Source organism: Polypterus senegalus, chromosome 13, assembly GCF_016835505.1.
Source record: "Polypterus senegalus isolate Bchr_013 chromosome 13, ASM1683550v1, whole genome shotgun sequence".
In the NCBI taxonomy this organism is placed as follows: domain Eukaryota; kingdom Metazoa; phylum Chordata; class Cladistia; order Polypteriformes; family Polypteridae; genus Polypterus; species Polypterus senegalus.
In genome coordinates this window covers 39,977,888-39,987,352 of record NC_053166.1, presented here as the reverse complement: position 1 = coordinate 39,987,352, position 9,465 = coordinate 39,977,888, and positions in this window count along the sequence as shown.

The window sequence follows — 9,465 nt, the reverse complement described above, 5'->3', positions numbered from 1 at the left end:
TGCATTGTTAAAATGTTTATAGCTAATTCAATTTAGCCATCATAATCAAATTGTTCCATTTTTCCATAATATGTAAGCAGGTATTTAGCCAGATTAGCATGAAATTTCTTTTTTATTTGTAATTAGGGTGGTCCAATGGTTAATACTGCTGCTCATAGCTCCCTGGGTCCAGAGTTCACTTTCCAGTTTCCTTTGGGTGCTATGGTCTCCTCACACATCCCATAGACAGAGACATAAATGTGTGTTTAGCTTGCGACTCTGAATTGGGCTGCTGTGAATAATTGCTAATTGCTAATGTGTCCCACAATTTCTGCTTTGTGCGGATAACTGCTAGAATTAGCTCACTAGTTAATCTTAAAATAAAGTGTATTAATTTTGCATTTTGTTTAACTGACCACGTAAGCAGAGGTAAATACACAGCAATGCCAATTCCCCTTTGTTACTGCCATCCCTTGTAGCTATAGGATCACCTGGCCCCTTCCAATTTGTGCAATCACTTGGCGAAACTGGGCACACAAAGTAGGAGTAGAAATTGAGAACACATTCATCAGAGATTCATGTAGCAGGAATCAAGGCATTATAGAATTACAAAAAAAATCACGGATCAGCATATTATTTAAGTTATCTAATAGGGCATTTGCTGCTTCTAAAAATCTGCCATCTATATTTTCATCTGCTCTTCTTCATTAATTTGATCCATGAACGTCTCCAGAGGCTCTAGACCTCACTAAAACTTTGGCAAATCAAGGAGATTGCCTTGGATACCGCAAATTAGAACAATCATTCACCGTCTTGTGCTGATTGATTATTTTTACATTTTACTGCATTTTAATTAACAGCCTCAATCAGCTACAAATGTAAAAATCTGAGAAGCGATGAAATGCAGTAAAATTGAAAGTAAAAAATGGTCCACTGGAAACAGGAGAGGACAGGAAAAAGAAATCATGCCTGCTTCTTGGATACTGATTTCATGTAATGCTTATTAATGTTAATTGTAAAACTTTAGTTTTATGAAGAAATGCATAAAGATTTACTATATGAATCTCAAGATAAATTCATAAACATTTTGTAAAACATATGTAAAAATGCTGCTGTGCTCTGATTGTTCACTTTCAAAATATATATGTCATCAAAGTAATATTAAGTTTAGAATTTTGTACTACATATGCATGCTTAATATAAAATTGTAGCAAAGGTTTTATACGTGGCTGCCTCACTGGTCCAGGGATCTGCGTTTGATTCTCATGCTGGCCTCTGTCTGTGTGCAGTTTACACATTTCTTGCCATGTTCAGATGGGTTATCTCCAGGTTTTGATTTCTTATAATCTCTCAAAATTGCACATTTGGTTAAAGGATGTTTCTTAATCTGCCTGTGATGCATTAGTGTGCCCTTGATTGACGGGTGACCCCTCTAGGGCTCGCTGATGCCCTTTGCCCAATGCTTCTAGGACAGTAGGGCCTGGCTTAATTCGAGAAATAGATTGATGAATATAATGACATACACTATAAACCTAATGCACACATGAAAATGTATTATATTAGTCTTGTAGAATATGCTATGGATGAAATCTGCCCTTGGGGACAAATAAAGCTCTTTCAATCTGTCTATTGTGTATGTAGTTATCTTTCAACTTACATAATGCCTTTCCTGGCTATCTATCTCTTGTATATACTGTAATTTCCTTTTACATATAACCATCTTTCATCCTGTGTAGTTGTCATCTTATAGCTATTGTTCAACTTTTAAAGTATCTATCTATCTATCTATCTATCTATCTATCTATCTATCTATCTATCTATCTATATAGATTGTTCAACTTTTAAAGTATCTATCTATCTATCTATCTATCTATCTATCTATCTATAGATAGATAGATAGATAGATAGATAAGGCACTATATGATAGATAGATAGATAGATAGATAGATAGATAGATAGATAGATAGATAGATAGATAGATAGATAGATAGATAGATAGATAGATAGATAGATAGATACTTTATTAATCCCAAGGGGAAATACGTACCTGTACGTGATATATTGAGACATATAAAAGGTTTACTGCATTTGTCTTCAGTACTTCAATTACTTCAAGTTTATTGTCATACTAGACATTAAGCCCGTTACAATAACGGGCGCTAGAACAGTATTGCATAAACATTATTAGGAACAGTCTATATTAAATGGCAAGGGACCTTGACCTCATTCTGTTTGTTGTTTTAATTTTTTTGTTAAAAATATTTTTGCAAGATTGCCTAAAGTAAAATAATATTAAAAATAAAATAGAAACGTATATGACAATACAGTAAGTATAATTAATATTGCCTTAGTGTAAAACTTTATAACAATCTGTAATACACAATATCTGAAGAAGATATTTAGGAAAATGTTTTTATTTTTTTACCTCAGGAAATCTTTCAATAAAATTTCATTATAGACAACATTTTTTGTAAACACTCTTGTTCAGGACCATCTGCAACGTTGACAACAACATCTGTAAAACTTCTAACTCTTGATAATGCAACATATAACTGACGGTGGCTGAATACTGGTTCTGGCAAGTAAATGGCAACTTTTTCTGAGGTTTGCCCTTGAGCTTTATTAATTGTTTTGGCAAAGGCTAATGTAACTGGAAATTGTCGCCTTCTTATGGTAAAGGGTAATTTAGTAGAGGACAGAGCCAAATCAATACGGGGAATATTCTGACGCTCATTTTCTTTTTTACAATCGATCTATTTGCTCGTATTTTTCTTTGTCTTTCAGCCTTTCTTTTGTTGATGTTTACTTGCTGAGCTGACCGTTCTTTCAGGAGATGTTGCTTATATACGATTTAAGTGTCTGTGTCTTTTGTCCTACTGGACGTGTTCTTTTTTTTGGGTGGCATGTTGTTAGTAGATAGTTAGTTAGTAAACATGCACGGGGTAGTATGTGTGGCGTCTCCCCAGCAATGGATTTTATGTGCGCGGCCGCGACTACCCAATCAGCACTCTCCCCAGCAATGCTGTCCTTTATTTGCTCATCATGCGTGGCCGCGGCTATGCCATTCACTGTGTGCCCAGCTTCTAGTGTGTGTGCATCAACGGTCTCCCCAGCAATGCTGTCCTTTATTTGCTTATCATGCACGGCCGCGGCTACGCCGTTCACTGTGTGCTCAGCTTCCAGTGTGTGTTCGTCCACGATGCCGGTCGTGCGTGTCGCACCGAGCCTCGCGCATGCGCACTTCACCAAAAGACACACACACACGGACACCTGGACGCACACAGGGGTTTTATTAAAGAGGATGTGCACAGTCCAATAAGAATCTCACCTGCATGTGTTTATACAGAGTAATGGCAGTAGTATGAAGGGACAGAATCCAACAAGAAGACAATGAATAAACACCAAATGGTAAATACAGCATCAGACAAGCCATCTAAATAAAAACTGGCCCACTCATTAAGTTGGGAATATAATTACAATGCTAATGCTTATAAAGTGAGGGTAAATACTGTCTCTGAATCTTGTGGTAAGAGTGCTGATTGCTTTGTGCAAGGATAGAGTAGAGAGAAATGTGCTAGATGAGATGGCTGAGATATTTAATAATACTGATTGCTTTTCTAAGGAACAGTGTTACACATCTGTCCTGAACAGAACAGAGCTGTTTTCCTATAATTTAATAAATAATAATAATATTAATAACAATAATAAGAAGAAGAAATGTATATTATTCCTCTATTTATTTTCCAAAACTGGTCTCTCCATTACAGCTCCTGTCCCTCTCAGGGAGCACTCAATCAAATGGGGCCCATGTAGAACTACATGTTAGCCTCATACATATGTCTTTGGACTGTCAACGAATTTATGAGAACCTGAAGAGAACCCACATGTAAAAACCCTCCATTAACAGCAATTGTGCCATGAACCAGTTGTGGTAAACTGGAGCAGTGAGGCTGCAGCATTAAACGCTATCACAATGTGGCAACCCATTAAAATTAGTAGTAGTACAAGTAGATCATATAGTTTTTAATATGCCTCATAAGGTGACTATTATAACTCATAATATTATATTATTATGAGTAGTAGAAGGTTAATATGGTATGCATTTATATATGTCACGTTTCATTTTTATTATTACGATCAAAAGTAGTTCTAGTTGTAACAAGTGTCATGTGTGGATGGTGTCATTGCCGGGTTGTAAATTGTCCATCAAACACTTAACAGGTATGAGGAATCTACAGTAGGCATTACCTGACAAGGAACACCTGACTAAGAGGGCTAATAGAATCTAATAGGGGAAGGGATGACCATACAAAAAGGATGAGGGTGCGGTGGCGAAGGAGAAGGAAGAAAAAAGTAAAGGAACAGTGCAAAAGGAAGATTGCAAAATTGCAGGAGAGGCTATGACCACTACAGGAGGAATTAGGTGAACCCGGTAAATAAACCTAAAGGATTTTTCCGCTTCATATTTTACATGGGTTTGCTTCCCAGGTCCTCCCTGCGTGGAGTTTGCATGTTCTCCCCGTGTCTGCATGGGTTTCCTCCCACAGTCCAAAGACATGCAGGTTAGGTGCATTGGCGATTCTAAATTGTCCCTTGTGCTTGGTGTGTGGGTGTGTGTGTGTGTGTGTTTGTGTGGTTTGTTTTCTGCCTTGCGCCCTGTGTTGGCTGGGATTGGCTCCAGCAGACCCCTGTGACCCTGTAATTAGGATATAGTGGGTTGGATAATGGATGGATGGATGGATATTTTACATGGGAGAGGGTCTGACAAGCCTGTATAAGGAAGTTCCCTGTATCGAGGTATGGCTCTGTGTAATCCTCACAATATCAAACATTAAGCAAAAAAAGAAGAAGTGTAATCCTATGGATGAACATTCAGTAAACCTTCTTTTCAATTCAGTTAATCTTTTATGATAATTTTTGTATATTTCTCTTTTTCAGTGGAGTGTCTTGTTTTGTGATCCGTCAGTGTGGGGGTGTGCTGCAGTGCGGGTTTTGTATAAGAAACAACTTAATCACAATAATAATAATAATAATAATATTGCGGTTATTATCTTGTATTTGTTGGTGTGCTCTGTACATGTTGTGGGATTAGCAGGTAAGCAGTGTTGGTCACTCGCACTGCGGATTGTTTTGTTATTTTTTTTGGTTTAGTTGCCGCTCTAGGGATCAACAGAGCATTTTAGAATTGTGCTGTCTCCAGGCAAGGTAAGTTTCATGCAGAGTAGTACATACAGTAGTAGGTTAGTAAATTGAATATGTTTTATATGCATTTTTATATTATTATAAGTAGTAGAAGTAACTGCAATACTAGTATGTACCTTACATATCATTTAAAGAACATAATCCCAATAGCAAAACAGTATCCAATCACAAAAAAATAACAGAAACAATGTGTTCCAGAGAAAATTCATCCCGCTCAATCCTTAACTCCCTAACTGATTCCAAAAGTATCCGAGAGCTTTATCAAAAATACCTCTTCTTATTGAATAAAGAAGCAAGTATATAGGGTTTAGTATAGGCCCACCTTAGAATTACATGAATCAGAATCACATTTATTGGCCAAGTATGCACGCATACAAGTGAAAATGAAAGAATTCTTGATAAAAAAAAATTGACAGAGGTATTCACAAAAAGAATTTCCATTTTTCCAATTTGAGATAGCTTAGAAAGTTGCATTCCCACTGAAATCAGGAAAAGTGGATTCCAATTCTTCCAACTGCACATAATGATTCTATGTTCTGCAGTGTAGTACAGAAAATCACAATGTATTTGTTATTCCAGCTGCCTAAATGTGTTAGTTATTTCTTTGTGCTCCCTGATTTTATTTCCTGCTATACTGTCAGCCTTTTTGACTGTGTTCTAAACGTCCTGTTTATGTATTTGTTGTGGTAAAATCTTATTGGCCTTCTCTCTGTGCTCATAAAGATGATGGCATGACTTAAAGATACCGTACAGTACCTTGTTCTGTTTCTTTTGTAGTTTATCCAAACATCCATTTCCATATCTGCTTAACCTCAGCAGGGTTGCAGGGAAGCTGGAGCCTATCACAAAAGATGAAATTCCTATTTCATAGACAACGTTTTCTCTACAGAGTTCATCATTTGGTGATGCACTCTACAAAATTATCATTCATATCATTAAAATGATCTGAATACTAAATGTACAGGGATGGAAAGTAATGTGAAGGCCAGGATTCAGTAGCATTCTTTATTCATGTTTTAAGATGGATGATTTTTATTTTCAAATAACTAAGCCACTTGATAATCCACCTTCACTGTTTGTCTTCACTTTTCCAAGTTTATAACCACCAAGGAATCGAAGTTGGCAGCAATGCCAGAAGTGTGGGAATAAACGGTCCATCTCAGGTTCAATCAGTTGTTCTTGATTTACTGTGTATACTAATGTGGTCAAAAATTCCTCAGCAAGGACACATAGTTTTATTTATCTTACTTTTAATCCAAACAAAAGAAATTAAGTCAATGCATCTACTTCTTTGGATAAATGATTAAGAAAAGTAATATTTTTTATGATATCTAGAATATAAATCGGCCTTCTAGACAGTGGAATGGAGATAACTGCAGAGACAACACCATGTAAATGGCAGAGAAATAAAAACACATAAATCAAAAAGAGAGAAGTTTGGATTTAATCTTGTCATCACTAAAAAGATTAAACAGGGAATTATTTTAGTAATACAGAATTGCACTCCTTGCAGATACTTATTGTGTATCATGATTATACAGTTGTGCTTGAAAGTTTAGAATTTTCTATATGTCTGCATAAATATGACCTAAAACATCATCAGATTTTCATTCAAGTCTGAAAAGTAGATAAAGAGAAACCAGTTAAACAAATTAGACAAAAATATTATACTTGGTCATTTATTTATTGAGAAAAATGATCGAATATTACATATTTGTGAGTGGGAAAAGTATGTGAACCTCTAGGATTAGCAGTTAGTTTGAAGGTGAAATTCGAGTCAGGTGTTTTCAATCAATGGGATGACAATCAGGTGTGAGTTGGCACCCTGCGTTATTTAAAGAACAGGATCTATCAAAGTCTGCTTTTCACAACACATGATTGTGAAAGTGTATCATGGCACGAACAAAGAGATTTCTGAGGACCTCAGAAAAAGAGCTGTTGATGCTCATCAGGCTGGAAAAGTTTACAAAACCATCTCTAAAGAGTTTGGACTCCACCAATCCACAGTCAGACAGATTGTGTACAAATGGAGGAAATTCAAGACCATTGTTATCCTCCCCAGGAGTGGTCGACCAACAAAGATCACTCCAAGAATAAGGCGTGTAATAGTTGGCGAGGTCACAAAGGACCCCAGGGTAATTTCTAAGCAACTGAAGGCCTCTCTCACATTGCCTAATGTTCATGATTATGAGTCCACCATCAGGAGAACACTGAACAACAATGGTGTGCATGGCAGGGTTGCAAGGAGAAAGCCACTGCTCTCCAAAAAAAACATTGCTGCTCAATTGCAGTTTGCTAAAGATCACATGGACAAACCAGGAGTCTATTGAAAGAATGTTTAGTGGATGGATGACACCAAAATAGAACTTTTGGTTTAAATAAAAAGCGTTATGTTTGGAGAAAGGAAAACACTGCATTCCAGCATAAGAATCTCATCCCATCTGTGAAACATGGTGGTGGTAGTTTCATGGTTTGGGCCTGTTTTGCTGCATCTGGGCCAGGACGGCTTGCCTTCATTGATGGAACAATGAATTCTGAATTATATCAGAGAATTCTAAAGGAAAATGTCAGGCCATCTGTCCATGAACTGAATCTCAAGAGAAGGTGGGTCATGCAGCAATACAATGACCCTAAGCACACAAGTCGTTCTACCAAAGAATGGTTAAAGAAGAATAAAGTTAATGTTTTGGAATGGCCAAGTCAAAATCCTGACCTTAATCCAATCGAAATGTTGTGGAAGGACCTGAAGCGAGCAGTTAATGTGAGGAAACCCACCAACATCCCAGAGTTGAAGCTATTCTGTATGGAGGAATGGGCTAAAATTCCTCCAAGCCGGTATGCAGGAATGATCAAAAGTTACTGGAAACGTTTATTTGCAGTTATTGCTGCAAAGGGGGGTCACACCAGATACTGAAAGCAAAGGTTCACATACTTTTGCCAGTTACAAATATTACTATTATTATTATTTCATCTCATTTCATCTTTTCAAACCACTTTTCCTGGGGAGGTTTGCAGCAGCAGCAGACTCAAGAGTTCAAACCAGACTTCTCTGCTACCAGCTACAGATTCCACCTCTTCTTGGGCAATTCCCAGGCATTCCCAATAATAGTAATAACAATAATAATAATAATATTTTTTATTTATATAGTGCTTTTCCCATGCTCAAGGCACTTAGGCATAAATCCTCCAGTTTCTCCTGGGTCTGCTGGGTGTGCTGGGAGCAGCTTAAATGGGAGACACCCAGGTGTTCATTCTTTCGGCATTTCCAGACCACCTCAATCTGAAGTAGGTTACTCTACTGTGACCTTCTCATTCTTTCAAGGAGTGACTGTAAACAGAGGTCAGACATACAACAGCTCACAATAGCCCTCATTATGGTGCAAAATAGAAATCAGTGTGCCTTACATGGGATAGGATTACTGGGACATATTTCTTGAACCATTCTGGGGTGGTTTTCACCTCGTGATTAGGCAATGCACATAACCTGGCTGATATGGAGCCATCTTGCAGGTTCACTATCTGCAAGATGAAGGGTGATGGTTGGCTGTGATACCACTCTAGTGGCAGGCATAAGCAGCAAGGACCTACATGTTCTAAACCCTGGCAATGGGGACTCACTTTGGGAACTTGGAACATTGCCTATTATTATTATTATTATTACTATTATTATTATTTATTTATTTTATTTTTTACTTAGTTTGTACTGGTTGCTTTTTACCAGAAACCCAATGGGTTCCTTAGGTCTTATTGTCCAATGGTCAAGACTTTAAAGTCTATGAGGGGAATTCCAAGGAGGGAAATCTTCTTCGGCTCTTGCTTTAACTGGCAGCTCATCAACATATTTTTGGGGACCTAGCTGATGAGTTCCAAGTGCTTTGACTACAATCAGATTCATGCAAGCCTTGATGCAGTTCCAAGTGCTCTGATTACAACCAGCATCACCCAAGCCTTTGTGTTCCACATATGCAAAATCTCAGTCTCAACGTGTTTGTATTTGCTGAGTTTTTCAACATTTTTGACTGAGATGTTTGCATCATCTGGAATGGCTACATTGATGAGTAGAAATTGCCTCTTGCTTCTGACATGGAGAATGCTGGTCAGTTGGCTCCAATGATATAATCTGTGCTCACAGCCATATGGTACATAAAAGTTGTGTGCTCTGTTTCAACAGCCTTTTCAGTCTGGTGATGATCAGGCACTGGAAAGCCAAGCTCATGTCGATGAGTGTTTTCTTCTGCTGCTAGCGCTGAACATCCACTGTCAGTATAACTGATGTTCTCTTCT